The 20443-nt window shown below is 40.6% G+C and overlaps 1 long non-coding RNA gene across 1 annotated transcript in view; it reads right to left on the reverse strand.

Moving 5' to 3' along the window:
- Positions 1-489: 489 nt before the first annotated feature.
- The window catches only part of LOC310681412, a 58066-nt gene continuing 38112 nt past the window's right edge, over positions 490-20443 (reverse strand). The window contains exon 3 of the long non-coding RNA XR_014513259.1: positions 490-1059. This is a non-coding gene — a long non-coding RNA (uncharacterized lncRNA). The remainder of the gene's footprint in view (positions 1060-20443) is intronic.

Here is a 20443-nt window from a genome sequence, read left to right on the forward strand (position 1 = left end):
ATGCCCTTGATATGTATGTGAAATGTAGGAATGAGGCTAGTACATAGCTTTGTGCCTCCACATTATCACATTTTCCTAACACAGAATTCAGGTGGAACTATCTCAACTCCAGTGGTCTTGTGTGTTATTGCAGCTATGTTTATTGTGGGGACTGGGATGTAAAGGAGTACACACAGAATGCCTTTGATATTTAACTACATTAAAATAATGAAATAATAGAAAAATGTTCAATGCAATAAAACTGAAAATCAGGGAAGGCAATGTTATTATTTTTAATAGGGCTTTAACAAATAATTACATGGTTTTGTTTTAAACCATCACTATTCCTCAAAACGTCTTACACCTGTCATAATGCACACTCAGACAGCAACCAAATGTTAAAAGATGCTTTTAAGGAAAATACTGCACTATATATAAAATGCACAGACAAGCAGAATAGGTTTACACTGTGTTAGTATAGATAAATGACATGTACAACATATCTAGCAGCCATTTAATTAGATTAATTAGATCAATATAATTAGCAGTGCTATGCTATGCTATCTAGACTTAGTCCTGCAAAGCACATTGCTTAAAATGGTTTACAGCCCTAAAATACCATAACTGTGCATGCCGTATCAATGCTATCACGCATCAGTATAACCACTAACACACCATTAATAATGGAAGTTTATAGGACACTCAAGGGATGCATAAAACACTATCCTTGCAAGAGAAAATTTTGATAACATAGCCTGCAAAATCATTTCACCTGTCAAAAAGAGCTTACTTGTAATTTATACCAAACTGAAGGCTGGTTATGATTATATAGCAAATTAATTTAACAAACAGTTGAAGCAACAGACATAATGAGCAAAACAGAGTAAGTTAGCATGGCTGGTCAATGAATGAGTCTTCCGTTAAAAGTTCTACACATGCCTCATTCCCAGAGTAAATCACGGTGGGGTCCTTTGCATGCTTCTTGCACCAGAACATAGATTAGATCCACAATCCATGCAAAAAATCCAGGTTTAGAAACCTGCATGCTCATTTGTTGAAAACAGAAGTTGGAGACTGCAGCTGGAACAGTAGTAAAACAAATAATAAAAACAAAAACATACCAAAGTCATTTATTACCAGCCAGAAGGTTGTATCTAATAATGCATCACCCTCACACCTGGAGCCATGGATGCTCCTAGGGCGCACACATATTGTGGCCCATGAGATGCTCAATGATCCCACCATTTTTGCAGTTCTAGACAAGGAGTGGGGTGGGGAATTGAGCCTCTGTTGCGAACCAAATACAGATGGTCACACAAGCTGTATGCCAGGGGCCGGAGACCTTATTGCCTCTGGGGACAAGATCCTTATCAGACCCTAGCCTTCCAGGCCAAATTTGACACTTGCGTGGGGCTGTCCACCTGTCAATCACCTGACATCACAATGACATTAGGCAATTGGCACTTTGAAACCCCAAGTAGGGACTTCATACAGAGCTTGCAGACAGCTTTGCATGTTGTTGTTTAAATAAAACCTAATGCTTTGGCTTTACCACCCAACTTTTTACTTGCATTTTTAAAAGTATAATAAGCATAAAATGGCCAGGCCCCATGATTTCCAATATTTCTGCAGCATAATTTTATAAGTATATTAAGACATATATATTTTTATGCAATGATGTGCATTGTTGTATGTATTTGTTTATGCACTGCTTACTTTAGGAAATCTGGAGTATATACCGTATTTTTCGCTCCATAATACACCCTTTTTTCTCCTAAAAAGTGAGGGGAAATGTCTGTACATCTTATGGAGCAAATGCGTGGTCCCTGGATTTGAATTGCCCAGGGGCAAAAAGTAGATCACCCCTTTTTTTTAGAAAGAGGGAAGGGGGTGTTGAAACAAAGCCGCTGAGCCAGCTGATCAATAAGCGACTGGGAGGGGAGATAAGGGACTCTAGCGATAAAGGAGGCTGCCTGGGAGGGGGGAGGTAAAGACAGCGAACTTGCAAGGAGAGGAGACAGAAAGATTAAAGCAATGAGGAGAGAAATTAGAAGAAAAGGAGGAGCAAAAAAACTGCTCCAGCTAAGGAAAAGACACTAAGGCAAACAAGAGGGAAGGGGGTGTTGAAACAAAGCCGCTGAGCAGCTGATTGGCAAGGGATTGGAAGGGAGATAAGGGACTCTAGAGATAAAGGAAGCTGCCTGGGAGGTGGGAGGTAAAAGCACATGGAATCTCAGGATTTTTGCATTGGGTCAGCCTAAATTCTCCATCAGATCACATAGCATGTCCTTGGCTACAGCCTGCACCAAAACACACATGCACCCACTGTTTCATGGGGCCGCAATGGCACAAAAACGTGGTTACAAAGCACAGATCCATATGGATCTTCAGGATTTTTGCACTGGGTCAGCCCAAATTCACCATCAGATCATATCGCATGTCCATGGCTACAGCCTGCACCAAAAACACACACGCACCTACTGTTTTGTGGGGCCGCAATGGTGCAAAAATGTGGTTGCAAAGCACAGGTTCTCAGGATTTTTGCATTGGGGTACCGCAAACTCACCACCAAATCACATATCATGTCCATGGCCACAGCATGAACCACAAAAATCATACATCCACTGTTTCATTTAGAATATTTTGTTTCTTGTTTTCCTCTTCTAAAAACTAGGTGGGTCTTATGGTAAGGTGCATCTTATGGAGCGAAAAATACTGTATATATACATAATAATGTGTATAATGTGTCATAATTGTTCTGTTAGTAGAACCTGGGGTGGGGGGACCTTGCTTCTTGCCAAGATTAAGGAGGCAGAAATTAGAGAAAATCCATTCAGAGACACTTGGCATTAAGACTTTTGAAAAATCCCCTTAGCTCCAAGGGAAGTAGAACCACAGGAAAGGCTTGATGAATGAGGCATTGGATGGTTCCCTCTTTGCTGCAGGACCTTTGCATTTGTTTCCCTCCTAAATAGACTTCTATAAGTAGTATCTTCCTTTAACTACATAGAGCACCAGGAACTCATCCCTTTGGTCTGTCACTGGAGCATTCATTTCCCACCGCACAAGAGTTCAGTTCCAATTTCCCAAACGTTGTGTGAGATTGGCCTTGCCTCCCCCAGAAGCAGTTTTTTCTCTTTTTGTTAGCATGACCTTCCATGAGAACATCATTCAAGTGGAAAACTTAAACTATTAACCATTACTTAAGGTTTGTGACTCAGTGACACAGAACCTCAGCACAGTATACTGAATATGGAATTCAGCTGCACAGACAACATAGTGACCACATTGCCAGAGCCACCTGCCCTTGCCATTTCTGGTGTGGGATTTGGTTATTCCTCAAAGAAATCTGAAACTCTGCTTGTACAAAATAAATCTTAAAATTATATCTGTGAAAATAATATTTTAAATGATAAAGGCACAGTCCAGTGAATAGTTCTTCAGGGTCCTCATTTCAATGGGATCTCCAGTTCACTCATATGAAATGCTGCACTGATTCACTGTGCAAATTGATACAAACAAATCCTCTTCAGGAATTATGAAGAGGCCAACGTCAACACACAAGAAGGCAGCAGGTACGACTGCACTAGCTCCACCCCCTCCATCACCATTTCCACCTCCTTCCACTTAATGATTTACCAAATTTCTGAAATGTGCAGGGAATTTCCACAAATACAAAAAGCTCCCTGCTGCAGAAAGACATCTTCCATGTGGCAGAAATGAAGAAGGCTAGAGCTACACACATACTATATCCAAATCAACTTCTGCATTCAGTCACCAATCAGTTTTGATAAGTAGAAGGGTGAATTTTGTGTTGTTTACCTATTAACTGACAAAATTCCTGGAGGTTCCTTGGTGGTGGGGAAATTCCTGTTGGAAGTAGAAAAGACCAAGAAACACATGCTGAAATGATGTTGATCATGGCTCAGTTTCTTCCATCCTGAAAACTGCTCTTGTGGGGGCTATTATGGGTTGCTTTGGTAATTTTGATTTGCCGTGTTTCCATGCTCTGTTCTTTTGTAACTGAATTTCTACTGTTTCAATTTGTGTCCATTGGCCACAATACCAAACAAGCTGGCTGACTGATTACATGAAGGAAACTGAGGTCTTTATTTGTCTATCTCACTTATACCCGCCATGTTTGTTTGTTTGTGTGTGTGTTTGGTGGTCACTAGTCTGAAAGCTTGTTCAAATTATAATCCATATATGGATTTTCACCCTTATTAACTTGAGCATGATTCACCACAGTTCTTGCAGCCAATTTGGTATGTACTGTATATTGAAACCAGTCTCATCCCCAGGGCTGTGTATTTTTGACTTAGCTCATAGATAGTTCCTATGTATTATCTTTGTTTCAACAAAGCAATCATTTGTAAATTAATTGCATGGAAATCTGGATATCAGTTTGAAATCGAAGGCTTTTGGTTTTGTGTCATGTACTGACTACAAATAAGTCCTTGAAGTCTTCCCATACCTGAGAATAAAATTGGCTTAGTTTTTTTATATATAGTATCAGAAACTACGTGAATGTTTTGTCTAAAAACATATAATTGATATGTAGGGAGTTTGCTCATATAGCAATACGGAAAAATGCATTGCACTACAACATTAAACCATTACAAAACAGCAGAATGTGTTTTTATTAGAAAAGTAGAAAGCCATATTATATATCAAGTCACACCATTATCCACCTCGCCCTCTGCTGTCTGACTTACAGTGACTCTCCAGAGGTTCATGCAGGATTTGATCCCTGTACTACCTGGAGATGTGGGGACCCAACCTGAAACATTTTATACAAAATGTGTCTTCTCCCACTGACCTACAGCTCTTGCCCAAAATTTTGAGGGCAATTGAACCAAGCAGGTGTCTCCTTTGCACCCACCCCCATTTCTGCCCATTGCATTTGTGTTCATGAGGAAGAGGACTGCTTGTACAGCCTGTGGTGTATTCACCTCCTTCTTGAGAAGCTGCCTACGCTGAAAAAGGGCCTGTAGCAAGGGCATGTTTTAAACTAGTTCACTCAGTTCTTGCATCCAACCTCATGCTCCACAACAACTCCTCTGTGGAGAAAAGCACTGGGCTATTCATCTAACTTTTATCAGTGTTTATATTGCTGGGAAAATATTTGCTGTTTCACTGGGCAGAATATTAATGGAACAGAAAACAAATAAACTAGAGGTTTAAGGTTGGGATTTGATCAAAGTGTTGAACTAAAGAAAAACCTCATTGGTAGGCAGTTGAGGACAAATGGGAAGGTTTTGCCCCGGCATGAAAAAAAAAGGTATATTATTTCTTTTTTTAGACAAGGCTGAAGTCTCAGAATTTCAGTGCCCTCATCTGGTTACAGCAAAAGAAGAATGTTGACTTCTCCTAAATGGTTCCTGTTTTAATAAAGAAATCTACATTTTTGAAAATAAAACCTTGGGCTAGATCCAGACAAAGAGTGGCTAACCCCACTTAACTGGAAATAAGCCCCATTGCATTCAATAGGATTTACTTCTTATAAGCCATTGTTAGACTTGGACTGTTAGCTGCATTTAGTTCCCCTTGAAATCAGTAGAACTTTTCCAACTGATTTCATTGGGACCCAAGTGCAACAAATTCTGCTCCATTTTCCTTCACTTGTTGCATTGCTTTACACATTCATAGTCTCTGCAACTTTGTAGCATTCACATGCAATAGGATCTCTCCTTGGTTCTCATCTATTAAATGAGAGGTGTGGGATCATACTGAACTTCATTTAATATGCTTTGTGAATGCCAGTATGATTTAGAACACAAAAATAAATGTAAATTTAGCACTCTGTCATTTTGTAAGTTAGACTTGAGCCTTTTCTGAAGGCGCCACTCATGATTTGATCAGAGTTGTGATTACAGTAAGAGAAGTCTCATAGCATTGGACAGAAGTTCAGCAGCGAGATGAGCAGCTTATGAGAATATCAATGTGTTCCTGTCTGATTGAAAGTGTTAAAATCTATCATCACGTTAACAAATTAAGGTAAGAGTATGCTATAATAATGTAGTGTGATTATATTGTGAGGAGAGCATTCAGGAAATATTTGAGCCCCCACTTTAATTCTTGAAATACTGTGGAATTGGATTCACTAAATATGAGGACCAGGGTGGACTGCTAAACCGGGGATGGGGAAGCTGCGACTCTTTATATGTTGTTGGATTCCCATCAGCCCCAGTCAGCATGGCCAGTGACCAGGAGTGATGCGTCTTCTTGTCCAACAATCTCTGAAGGCACCCAAGTTCCCCATCCCTTGGTTAGAGCATTGTTGTTGGGCTGACAAGACACAAATGCATCCAGAGACATGGAGCTCCCTGGGTGAACTTGAGCATTTCCTTTCTACCCTACCCTACAGATTGTTGTGAGAATAAAATAAGAGGGTAGAGGGAGGTGATGCTTGAGACATTGGACTACAGCAGAATAAATATCTAAGGTACATTTTTAAAAAGGCTTTCTGTATACCTAGAATGCTAAGCTATAGAACAAGCAAGGTGAGGGGGTGTTTGAAAGTCAACACTCGCTGCTCATCTGAGGTTGTGAGTAACTGGATGGATATAAATAAAGACTGTGTGGAAAGTGAAGATTAGAACAAACAAATTGGCCATCCTACTGCCACAGATGTCAGAATTCTGTTTAAATGACTTTCAAATATAACTTTTCCAACTTCTGAAGGTACTTTTTCCCTTTGAAAAAAATCAATGCGGATATTTTGACCAAGGCAGAATTTATCTGAAGTCAACTGGGTGAAGCTTTCCTAGTGACAGAACATGCAGCAGAACTGTAACATTTCAGTTCAGCCATATTTGTTGTCTTCTCAAATTATCACATAGTCTTTTGCTATGGCTGTGAATGGACAGACTTTTAAGTGACATAGTATATGTATCGACTTGCAAATCCATTACCTAGCAATATTTCCCCTTTTATTTCACTCGGCAGATTTTTGAACAGCTGCACTGGAGTATGGAAAGAGTTGGTTTTTACTTCATTGTTTGTCTAATCAAGAAAAGATTCACTTAAAAGCATATTGCAATTTTAAGAAATGATGATATACAGGTCATGACCCAAGTGTTCATCAGTGGCTGGGACACTGAGTCAGATGCTACAATGTCACCAGACAAGGATCCACAGCAAGTTCCTGGCTTGGATCCTGAGGTAAGTGAGCAGGGGACTGGAAGCAGGAACCCACTGAACCCATCAGTCCAATGTTGTAGGAAGCATGCCATACAAAAGGCCTTCGAAGTCCCCATCTTCCAACCAGAGCAGGGTTGGCTACCAGAGACACACTAGTTCTCCAAAATACTGTAGGTGGAGTGGAAGCAAATGCTCACAAGGCCTCAGTTCACTTTCAGCCCATGTTGTAGCATGTTGCTCAAGAGGATCTCTTTTATGGTGTTGCACTGCAAAACAACTTGCCTGGCTGACTTCTTCTGTGGGCTCCTCCTCAGGAGAAGAAGATGACAATACAATAATTTATATTGGAAGTAAATACATATTTCTGTGTTAATATTTTTTTTAACCTGCAGCAATTTGGCTAAAGCAATGGCTTGACCTATACCATAAACTATGCTTACTACTTTATGTATCACATCATGTTTGGTGGTATCATCAGTCATTGCAGAAGAATATATACCCACCCAACTTTTCTAAGTGAAGGAGACTGCTGTCAAACACTGGAAGATCTAAATTAGATCCAACAGAATCCTGATGTAGCAGTCTGCATGGTAGCTAAAGGGAATCTGAATTGTCCAAAGCTGAGTTGTCTCCAGTCCACATGGAGTTAATGCCTCAGCATTGAGATAAAAAAGGTAAAGGTAAAGGACCCTGGATGGTTAAGTACAGTCAAAAGTGACTATGGGGTGCAGCACTCAACTCACTTTTCAGGCTGAGGGAGCTGGCGTTTGTCCACAGACAGCTTTCCGGGTGATGTGGTCAGCATGACAAAACCGCTACTGGTGCAACGGAACACCATGATGGAAACCAAAGCGCACAGAAACGGTGTTTACCTTCCTGTCGCAGCAATACCCATTTATCTACTTGCACTGGTGTGTTTTGAACTGCTAGGCTGGCAGAAGCTGGGACAGAGCAATGGGAGCTCTCCCTGTTGCATGGATTCAAATTGCCAACCTTCTGATTGGCAAGCCCAAGAGGCTCAGTGGTTTAGACCACAGTGCCACCCACACCCTATCTCAGCAATAACACAACAGTTGCCTCTCATTGACACAGTGGTTGTTATGCCTGATCCTTCATTCCTATTTGCCCTTTTAGGAGCTTCACCAGTCTGCAACATATTTCAGATTTGCAGCTCTTTAAAGTGGCAAAAGCAACAGTCTTCTTTCAAGTTATGTGATATTTAAATTCTGCACTATAGATTATTTTGATTTAGTTTTCAAGGATAGTGCATTAAATCACTCTAATCAGCCATTTCTATTCTTACATCAATATGAGGTCATTAGGTGTAAGACTACATCTTTCTTTGCTTGTGCTATTATTTCACATTGCAGGTGTCAGAAGTGACTTTGATGGCTTTTCATTGTCAAAAATGTGAAACAGTAGCAACAAAGGAATAAATATGGACTCAGCTGAGAAATCTAAGAGTGATCATCCTGGTTGTGACACAGATATCCTATATGCCCAGAGGAAAAATCCATATAATCTGATAGAAATGTTGGCTGCATTGATTTCAAGGAAACTTAATTTTTATGCGACATCTGAATGCCCCATCTGCTAAAAGACTAAAAGAAATCCACACAGTTAAGAGAGATATAAACTCTGGCCAAAACTCCAAGCTCTCTAGACATTTAATAGACCAGTGATTTTATTATTCATGGTGTCTATATGGAATCCCACTTTCAGAGGCAATATGCTACTGAATACTAGTCCTCAGAAAGAAATATCAGAGGAAAGCTGTTGCCTCCTCACCCTCCTTCCAGGAGGCAACTGATTGGCCACTCTAGGAAGCAGGTACTGGGCTTTGTGGTGGGGGGAAGGGCAGGATAAAATTTTAATAAATAAATAATAGATGGACCTTTGGTAGGGTGACCACTTATGTATTATCAAAAAAAGAAAAATGAACCTGCTCAGTCTGCTGTCCATGGTCCAGTTCTTAAAAGTGCCCTAGTTAGCCTCCCTAAGTCAAGGAGAAATCCCCCTAAGGTTAACTGAACGCAACATAGATAGTATCCCTTAGGTGTTGGAAGGTCAAAGTCAATGCTGAATGCCTAAATCATTGGTGGGTTAATATCTCTGTGACCCATGCTTGCCCAGTTGCAAGATGTTAACCCCTATTGTGCTTCAATAGGCATTTCAAATCTCTCTTACCTCAATTCGTCCATGATTATTGCACATTTGATTGTCAGCCATACAGAGACAACTCTGAAATCCTGTTTGACTCCGAAGCCCATGAGTACCAAATGTGCAAAGGGGCCAGTGGGAAGTTGCAGGGAGTGCCCACTTCTTAATGGTGGCCACATACTGTTTGGCCAAGGTTCTCATCCGCATCTTGTTAACCCAATGTATGCGGGAGTGGCCCCTTCAAACTGATGCTATTCACATGTCAACTGGGGATGCGACAAGCCCGTGTGGTGGCACTGGGGTCAGTGACAAGCCCTGTATGCTGAATAGGCCTTAAATGATGGTCTGTTTGTGAGGAACACGTCCCCATGGAGTTCCAGCATGCATGTTTTTCTTTTCAGCAGGAACGATTTATGGATCCGTGTGAAGAGTCTCATACAAAGAGTCTGCCACATGGAGTGACGTCTCCCCAATGGTTTAGTTTTCATGTCGCTACTGCCATGCATTTATACAGGTGCATATGTCATGTGTGAGTGGTCCTATGAAGAGTGTAGAATTGGTACTTCTATAAATACGTTTTAAAATAATTATATCTCCTGGGAATTCCACTATTCAAGAATGGTGCCTGCCTTACTTGGCCCCAAAATGTCATTAATAGCATATGAGTGTGATTGGGAACAACAAAAAATCATTCTCAAGTACAATTTATTTACGCATGCATCTATATACCTGTGTGGGCAATTGTTATTGTTTCTAGCAAACAATTATAAATGATTTTACAGAGGTGTTTTTTATGTAACAATGATGGACTATTCTGTGTTGTCTATTTATATAAATTAGGTCAGTGTTCACTTTTGCTTGGGAGTTGTTTGGCGTTTGGGGGTGACTTTTGTGCCATTTCCAAGAAGGAGATGTGAAATGTGAAACGTGAGTGAGATTTTCAAAGCAGCAATTTCTTTCTTGCACCCTCAAAAAAGGGGGGGGGGGAGAAAAGAAAGCTTAATTATCTATATTCAAATAACAAGGAACAAAGTATAACGTTAGGAGTGACTTTTGCACAGATTTTTGGCTACATCAGGGAACTTTTTTCTAATCTATTGTCTCTCTATTGTGGGTGCTTTGTAACACTTGACACCTTTTCAGTTCTTTAAAAGCACCTGTAAATGTTTAGTGAATTGCTTCATTTTGTTAGGAAATTGCAGTAGATCATCCTGACTTTTAAAGTGGGTTTTGGGGTTTTTTTTGTCTTGCATGCCTTGTGTGCCCTTATGACTGGCTTCATGCAGCCAGGGGTTTCTGTGGATTAATAAACGGCCTAACTGCTGTGCATTCTTTAGAATCGAATATGAAGCTGCCTTTTTTGGTTGCTGTTTAAGGATCTTGGTGGTCATATAGTTGCTCTAGTGAGCCTCCTTGGGCTCAGGTACTCTGGGGATGTGCATGTGGTGCTTTATTTATACTTCTATTCTGCACCTCCTACTTTCAGCCCCAGGAATGGTTGCATATCCACCAGTATTTGCTCACACAGAGTGTGAGCTCCTGCTTGTCTATCAGAGCTCTTCTCTGGGTTAACTGACCAGTCCGTCATCCAGTGCAGAGTAACACACAGGCCACTGAAGTTCTTCCATCACTGGCTATGGAAAAAGAAAGACCCGTGTGTACTTTGAGGGCTTTCCTGGATTGTGATCATGAGGCTCAATATTACTTCACTCATGTTGTGTGAGCAAGTCCTCTTGGACAAACAAACACGTGGCTAAAATTAGAAATGTGCTATAGCATAACTCACTGGAAAAGACGTCTTAAGATTCAACCACCTTGTCTGAACAACATGGAACTGCCTTCTAACCAAATCTGTGGTCTGCTCCTTGGAATATATACTGAAAATAAGAAACATCCATGCCTTTTGTGACATGGCAAAGATTCCTAGCCTCAGTTATCTATAACGTGGAAAGCAGTTCAGTGATTAATCAAGGAAGACAACTGAAATTACCATTATTACCCCTATGTGGCAACTTCCTAAACAGGGCTTTGCAAGGCTGCAGCTCTTCTCATCTATATGTATCTCATAGACGTAACCTGGAGTACTGCAGTGAATTTACAATATGAGCTCTTATCTGAATATTTTATCCTGGAAATCATTGTTTTTCGGTTCATTCAAACACTTGTAATAGCTTCCATTTTAAGGATACTTATTCATATACCTTTCAGTGCTTGCCAACATAAGAATCTAATGGGCATGCATTGCAGCTGGGCAATCATTCGATTGCTTCAGCACTTGCACAAATCTCCATTCAATGCATTAATGAAATGAGTGGAAAAAAATGTACTCATTCACCACATGCTGAATGGCCAACTCGGCAAACAGCAAAGCAATCAAGAACAGCATTGTCACATGACCAGCTGCACTGTGTGTCCATTGGGTCCTCTCATGTTGGCTGAATTTACCTTTATGAGAATTCCTTAGCTTTGTTTTTGTGGGGAAATAGCAATGCAGAATTCTAATGACAGCTGTTGTGTGTGGCAAAACAGGCTTGCCAAGGCAGCTGTTACATGAGCGCTTTCCTAAAAAAAATCACAATATCACATAGAGTAAGCAACAATCATTCATGAAATAATGTAAGAAATGCTTTAAAGCTGGGATGGCAGTGAGGGAAGAGAGAGATATATTTGAAGTAGTCGAGTTCGTGTAAAAAATTTTTTGAAAAAAATTGGTGACCACACAGGATTTTTAAAAATCCAAAATTTAAAGCAGCTCAGAAACAAATCCCCCTGGCTGGGATAATCAGCTAGAACATTGTTGGGTATATTTTTTCTAGAGAAGTGATACTGAAAATAAAAGAGTGCACCATAAATAAGGGATAATGTTCAGGTGGAAGTCTTGGTTCCTGGTTTATTCCCTAAAGGGCAATATTCTGGATATTATACTGAGAGGTTTCAGCACATGTTTTCATCACTCAGGATTGCTACCCTTTAAACCAGAACATGTAAATGAAATATTTTTACATGGCAAAACTAACTTTCAGGAGGGTGTAATGTAACTCTCTAATTGACTGCACTCTCTAGTACTATTGAAGGTGATAGTCTTTTAACTTAAGTTAATGAAAAATATCAACCCTGGCTTTACTAAAGGTACCTTGCATAATAATCAGCACAAAGATGGAGGAGGAGGAGGAGGAGGAGGATTAACCAACCACCAGACCCAAAGCAGCAGAAAAAGAAAGAATGTACCAAACATCTGTTTATGAATAGCTCTGGGTTTTTGTTTTTTTTGCTCTGATTGCATGTTTGAAGTCCACTTTCCATAAATTATCTAATAATTGCATGTATAATATTTGTTTTGCATGCTAAGAGGGGAAAATAAAAGTAAACAAGCTATTTTGTCTAGAGCTAAAGCTAGTAGTCATGGTAATGCATAAAGCGTTCAAGTGGCTTTAAATAACAGCGAGGATACCAAAGGGCATTATTCCTTTAAGCGGTACAAATGGACCCAATTCGCCTACACAGACATATAGTTGTCAAGAAGTTACCCTGGGAAATCTTGGAGATGCTCTCAGGATCTCTCCGTCATTTTGAAGAGAGTCCTGCTTGACACTCTCTCCCTGTAATTATCAAAGATGAGAGTTTTTCAGAGAATGAAAAACTACTCTGTGTCTAACATGGAGGAGCATCTTTTACATGCAAAAGACAGTTAGTATATGCTGTCATGAGACGTAGTGAGTTTATAGCAAAATCTAATTGTTTAATTAGCATGAATAATGTGGAAATGTGATGTTTTCTCTAAGTGCATCGGTGTTTTTATTATTATTTTTTAAAAGTTCTGTATTTGCTACTTATTTTCTCACCAATACCCAAAGGGGGGGGGGGGAATCAATCCAACTCATATTGCATCTGAAATCATACAGCAACTCTAGGTCAATCAGATAGTCTGATTCTTGTCTGACCTTCCATGAATACTTGCATGTGGCCAAAATAATCTGACAGATGATTCAGCAAATAGCTTTTACCACTTTTGTTGTTTGGTGAATCAATGAAATGCAGTGCTGGTTAGTGAGATTCTAGAAGCCACTTGGTTGAGAAGGGATAACTCCCACACCTTTGAGAAAGTCCAGCCCAAATCTTGGGTAAATAGGTGTCCATTAAATGAGTGATTGGTGCTTTTGCCTCACTGAAACATGCCATTGAACTGTGACAATGTCTCTTGTTTTTCTGGATGGGCAATAGATGGAGGTGTGTGTGTGTAGAAACCTGTGACTCGTGTGTGACTAGAATATTTTGTGACAAGAATATAGTCTCTGGCACAAAGGTAAATCATAGCCATTACTCTGCCCACTTGCAACTAAGTCACAATATACCATACATTATTATTGTCGGGCTGAAACAGGACCTAACTATAAAATTTAAAGCACAAAGGGACAATTAAAAGGAATACATAATATACAGCACATGGAAACAAAATTACAGAGCCAAAAGTGCTTATATACGAGAGTTGGTCTGAAGAAGCAAATCAGTGAAGTTCACTCTAGTTGACAAGCCTTGATTAACCATCCATATTAATCCACATGTCAAAACTAAATTCTGCAATTTCAGATTACTTATTACTACCTGTGGAGAGCACAAACTATTATAAGTATGCTCTTCAAATGAACAATGTGAATCAGGATTGCTGTTCCTTTGAGCAGACCTCCTGGAAGAGTTCAGTGGTTCAGAAGTAAGCTCCACAGAGTCAGACATTAGCTAGCCCTGGAATGTGAAGCACAGTCCTTGCGAACAGATGGCTTAGTATATATGACAATAAATCTCCTATCAGAGCTGCAACGTTGTACTTCAGATAAACATATTTAAAGTTACAAGCTGCGAACAACATTGTGTCCTCTACTGCATACAAGCAAAGAACTTCCAGTTTCTGAGAAATCTTTGTCAGTGGCACTCATAGACATTGCTCTCTTTTATTTTATTTTTCTAAAATGGATTAAGTGTAGAATATTATTCTCAAAAAAGAGAGCATGAAATCATAATTCAAGAAACATAATACACACCTTAACTCGCTAACAATAAAATGTTCTACTTTACCAACAATAAAGACTAGCAATCTCTCCTAACAATTTAAGCAGGATATGTCTCTATGGGCTAAAAAAGGGCTGGGGAACCTCTGGCTCTCCCAATGTTGCTGAATACAGTACACATCACCCCCAGCCAGCCTGGGCAAGGAATGATGGGACCTGTAGTCCAGCAACATCTAGAAGGCCACAAGTTAGCCAGCCTTGCACTAAAATAACAGGTAAGAATGAGGAAAGATGGAACTATTATCTGGGCTACCAATATCTCAACAGAGCTATCTATCCAAAATATTAAAGCATGAATAGAATATGACCACCAATGAAAAATGTGATGGCTAATGTAATTAATTATGAAAGTATGCTTTTCAGAAACATTTTAGATGTATTAAAATGCATTATATTTCATCGCATAAGCTGAATATGATTCCCACAATGACCGTGAAAGCTGAGAAATTTGTTTTATATCCAATGTTAGCAAATTCAGCTACAGTTTTTTCAATGCATTCCCAAACATATTTCATTCAGGAACAACAGGGTGCTTCTCCCCGGAAGCAACATTAGCTATGGTTGTTTATGGAACACCTACCAAGGCAAACCATTTTCCGCAAAACAATTAGACATAGGAGCTGATAGATCAAGGATCGTTTTGGACATGCGGCTTGTGAGGAGTTGCTGAGTTTTGTATGCATTGAGCATAAGCCAACTCCTGTTTTTCTTCCTCACTCAACATGTTCAATATCCGAGTGTTAACCTTGTAACTGGTAGATAAAATAATGGTATTGTTTTTCTCAGCATCATGCCCTTCAGTTAACATAAGGTAAAGGTAAAGGGGACCCCTGACCATTAGGTCCAGTCGTGGTCGACTCTGGGGTTGCGGTGCTCATCTCACTTTATTGGCCAAGGGAGCTGGCATATAGCTTCCGGGTCATGTGGCCAGCATGACTAAGCCGCTTCTGGCGAACCAGAGCAGCACACGGAAACGCCGTTTACCTTCCCGCCAGAGCGGTACCTATTTATCTACTTGCACTTTGACATACTTTCGAACTGCTAGGTTGGCAGGAGCAGGGACCGAGCAACGGGAGCTCACCCCATCCCGGGGATTCGAACCACCGACCTTCTGATCAGCAGGTCCTAGGCTCTGTAGTTTAACCCACAGCGCCACCTGCGCCCCTCAGTTAACATAACAAGCTATAGAAAAAGAATGAGAAGTTACGGCTAATTTAGGGCCACACTGCTTACCCTGCATCAATCTCTTGCTTTCAAGAGTTGGCTAGTCATTTCCCCATGCAATGGGGCCAATGGGGCTCAGTTTGCATCATAGTACTATCATATGGAAAGAGAGCACTTGACACTTCTCCTTCTTGTGGTTGTTCCTCCAACTCCTTTATCTGTTTCTTTTCTTCCACTCAAGGTTTCATAGTCCTGTTTGAAATAGAACCGTGGGTCTGGAACCCAAGCAGTGAGGAAATGTCTGTGAAGAGCTTTGTGAGAGGAAACTGACAAGCGGGGAGGGGTTAAGCACTCTTGCTCACCCGCCACTTTCCTGGCGCAAATTGTACCCTGACAGAAGCAATGCTCAAGACCCAAAACACCATGATGGTAAAGTGAAAGGCGTTTTCCCTTCTTTGATTAAAAAAGACCCTGGGGATGGGGGGGGGGGGACTGGACTCTATAATGAAGACCAAAAACCAGTAGTAATAATAATAACAACAACAATAATAAAATTTTATTTATATCCTGCCCTCCCCAGCCAAAGCCAGGCTCAGAGCGTCTAACAACAATAAAAATAACACAGTTTACATAAAATCACAATCAATTAATTGAAATACATTCTAAAATCAATGCATTCTAAAATCAATTCAGAGTCAAATTAATGGCAACCATTGGGCTAGAGTTCTATGAGAATTACAGAAGCAGGGGGTCAGGCTGTGCCTTGGCCAAAGGCCTTAGTGGAACAGCTCTGTCTTGCAGGCCCTGCGGTAAGATGTCAAGTCCTGCAGGGCCCTAGTCTCTTGTGACAGAGCGTTCCACCAGATCGGGGCCACGGCCGAAAAAGCCCTGGTTCTGGTTGAGGCCAGCCTAACCTCCCTGTGGCCTGGGATCTCCAAGATGTTTTTATTTGAGGACTGTAAGGTCCTCAGTGGGACATACCAGGAGAGGCGGTATACTACTTACTACACATATATAAAGTAATAGTCAGAATCCTATATTAAAGTAAAACCAATGTCTTCTTTGTAATTTTCTATTCATATAGCACAAGGTTGAGCAAAGCAAATCGCCAACTCAGTATGAACATCCAGTTCTGCAATGTTTTGCAACAGAATGGGAAAATATTTTAAAATGTGTATGCCTTTGACATTCAAACAGTAGCAAAATAAACGTGATCCAAACCTGAATTCTGCTTATTTGTTCATTTACTTTCATACAACATGAGTCGACGAGGGCTGAATGATAAGCAAGCAGACCTAAAGAAACCATTTTCATGCTGCTTCTCTGGCTATTGTGCTGCGTGCTGCTGTGGCGCGAAGGAAGCCACCTGGCTCACCAAACATACTCCAGTCCAGAAGGAATAAATCTTGATAAATAATAAGTAGATGTCTCAGGGAGGCTTGTTATGTAAACTGTGGATTTAGAGTGGGATTCAAAATTGCTTTCCCATGACTTGGTAAATCATTATGAGTGGGAAACGGCTATGAGAAAATAAACTCTAAATTCTCAAACATGTTAAATACAGTAGAAATTCATATTATCGGCTTCCATCAGCTAAAGGCATGCGTAGGCTCACCATCTTATGTAGCCTAGTTGTGGCTTCGGTGCCTAAAATGCATACCTGCCTCATCTGCATTGTAACACACATCTGCTCTGCATTGTCTTCGCTGACAAGATACTCAAGTCAACATAAAGGTAAAGGTAAAGGGACCCCTGACCATTAGGTCCAGTCGTGACCGACTCTGGGGCTGTGGCGCTCATCTCGCTCTATAGGCCGAGGGAGCCGGCGTTTGTCCGCAGACAGCTTCCGGGTCATGTGGCCAGCATGACTAAGCCGCTTCTGGTGAACCAGAGCAGCACACGGAAACACCGTTTACCTTCCCGCTCGAGCGGTACCTATTTATCTACTTGCACTTTGACGTTCTTTCGAACTGCTAGGTTGGCAGGAGCAGGGGCCGAGCAACGGGAGCTCACCCTGTTGTGGGGATTCGAACCACCGACCTTCTGGTTGGCAAGACCTAGGCTCTGTGGTTTCAGGGTTATGGGTTCCCACGCTTGGCAAAAGATTCCTGCATTGCAGGGGGTTGGACTAGATGATCCTTGTTGTTCCTTCCAGCTCTATGACTCTATAAAAGTGATGTACATGGAAATCCTACCAACTTGACAACAGCACTATCTTCTGCTTCCACTGCTAGATTTCCCCACTTGCTAAGATTTATCTTTTCTTCAGAAACAACCTGTAAAGGAAGTCTGCTTATGTGAATGGATCTTGGTTCGTGTTTGTCTTTAGTTAACTATGTAGGTAAGGAATTGTACAATTTTTGCATTTTAATTTATTTATACCAAGGCTGTGGCTGTATGAAAAAAAATTCTTGTCTTCTGTCTGTCAGGTTAAAAGCACAAGAACAGAGCCATATTAAAAATAAGGGGATAACTCAGGAGAAATTCTAGGACTTGAGTTCTCCTGTCTGGTCAGTTTCAGAAGCATCCTCAATTGTATAAATGTTCTCCACAAAATTAACAGCCATAGAGATGTGTGTGAACAATAAAATCCTCGTCTATTATTGCATTATAACATACTGCCGTCTTGCCAGCATCCCTCTCAAAATCAATCGCTACCCACTATGGAATACGTGCTCTCCTTAAAAAAAAAAAAAGGGGGGGGGGGAGCAATTATTTGGCCTCTGTTGACAGACCTTGGGGTTTAAGCATTCTCATGGAGGGGAGCTGCGCCCGTTAACAAAAAACAGTGTGTGGAAGGCCAGAAAACATCCCAGTTATTCCAAGGGCATAGATGAAATGAGCATAGGGTTAAGATGGATTATGCCACTTTTGACCCATGCAAGTTTGCTAGACTGGGTACACAGTCCCTGAGCACACACAAACGTCAACATCAGTAAAGTCTTCAAGGAAATGAAATGAAATGCTAGTGTTTTCAATCATCAACAACAAATCAATTAACATTTAAACCTGCTGCCAAAAAGACATCAGAGTCAGCACCACTACCAGGTAGGACTTGCAGGAGAGAGCATTCTACAACCAGGGCACCCCAATAGGAAAAGGACCTTCGCTGCATTGCCACCAAACTCACTTCAGAAGAAAGAGTATGTCAGAAAAGGAAAGGAAACCTGAGTGACCTGTGCTTTTCCCTGTTCCTGACACCTATTGACTTTCTCTGAAGAAATAAGAAAATCAATATCTCTCATGGGTAGGAGCGCTTTTTTCATACTATGAGATAGAAAACAATGCATGAAATAACTTTCACCAGGAACAACATTAGAGTTTAACAGAGCTTTGCAAAGATTTACATTTCTTGGCTTTCTATCACATTGGCCAGTTCCGTTTATTACACACACACACACACACACACACACACAGAGAGAGAGAGAGAGAGAGAGAGAGAGAGAGAACAATTAACAAAAAAGAGAAGGTCCTAAACACAGTATTTCAATCCGTTACCCTACATCAAATTGTCAAGATATACATAAGTGACAATTCCACAGAACTACGGGTCATATCTATTCCAAAATTGCACAAATGGAAACCAGTTTGTCTGAAAAATCTCCACAGAACTGTTTCTTACTTCTGAAATATACATATAGGCAATATGCTTAATCATAAACATCCTATATCTTCCTTCTCCATTGATCAATAGGGCCTTAAAGATCCATTTTCCATGCTCAAGCCAATAAAATGCATGCTGAGGTCAACATTTTACCCATGCATCAGAAAAAAAGCACCCTGCTGCTCTCCATAGGAGTTATATGCTTCTTCCATTTTGGACAAGGCCTCCTTTGAAAAATACAACACTTCTCAGATTTCAAATAAACCTGTTGTTCCCTGTTCTCACCCCCAGAAGTAAATAAACTGTTTCCATTACATATAGAGTCTATTTCTGGTGGGACTTCAACATTCCAGAGAACATATTATAGCAATTAAATATTATCATGTAAGCTGAAAGCTTCATGCTGGGTTTCAGTTTGGTGTACCCCAATAAAGTTGATTCCATGCCATCTAGTTCTACATCCACTTTCCTTTAAACATCCATATGCTTGTACACATGTGTGCACATACATAGTAGCAAACCCCAATGCAATATGTAAAGCCCAGATACCTTTTGGCTGTTTATCGAACAGTTGTAAATCTCTGTCCTGGCAGCACTCAGAAAGCATTGTCCAAGCTACTGTGCATATGCCAAATTTGCAGGTCCTTACGGCATTACTTAGTGTTGCACATGTTCATAGTACAAAAGCAGAGTCGATCGGTCATGAAGCCCGAAACAGGAAACAGATCGATCACCTTCACAATTTTGCCTACCTTCTTCTTCTTCTTCTTGGAACTCAGGCCACCATTTGGAAAGGCAGTGAATGGTGGTAAAAATATACAGGCAGGTGCTGTTATTTACCAAGCATCAGGCTACACCTATTGCTTGAATAAATCTGAACGGCATCTTAAAGCAAAGGAGACACTGCTGCAGTAACATTGACAGAAGACCTAGCTATTAAGCTGTCTACAGAGTCTAGTATCAGTGAAATGTTTGACAGCCGCAGGGACAAATATGTATTAGCAACATTGCTTAATCCATGTTTCAAGGGCAGAATTGAAACCAGGCTTTCACCCTATGCAAGCACCGATTGCTGGAAGGATACTGTCATAAATAATAGTGCTGGAGGCCATACCATTATGCACTTCCTTTTCTCCCTCATCCTTCCACTTTGGTCCCCTAGGCCAAGTATATCTCATAAAGCAGGAGATGCACAAGTTTCTGAAACACCACAGTGTGCAAAAGTAGTAATCACAGCAATGCCCATAGTTCTGGAGTCTTATGTTATCAGCTCAGAGTGGGGTAGTACCATCTAGGAAAACTCATTTTGTCTGTATCATTGAAAGAATCT

Source organism: Podarcis tiliguerta (genome assembly GCF_965153285.1).
Source record: "Podarcis tiliguerta genome assembly, chromosome: 7".
In the NCBI taxonomy this organism is placed as follows: Eukaryota; Metazoa; Chordata; class Lepidosauria; order Squamata; family Lacertidae; genus Podarcis; species Podarcis tiliguerta.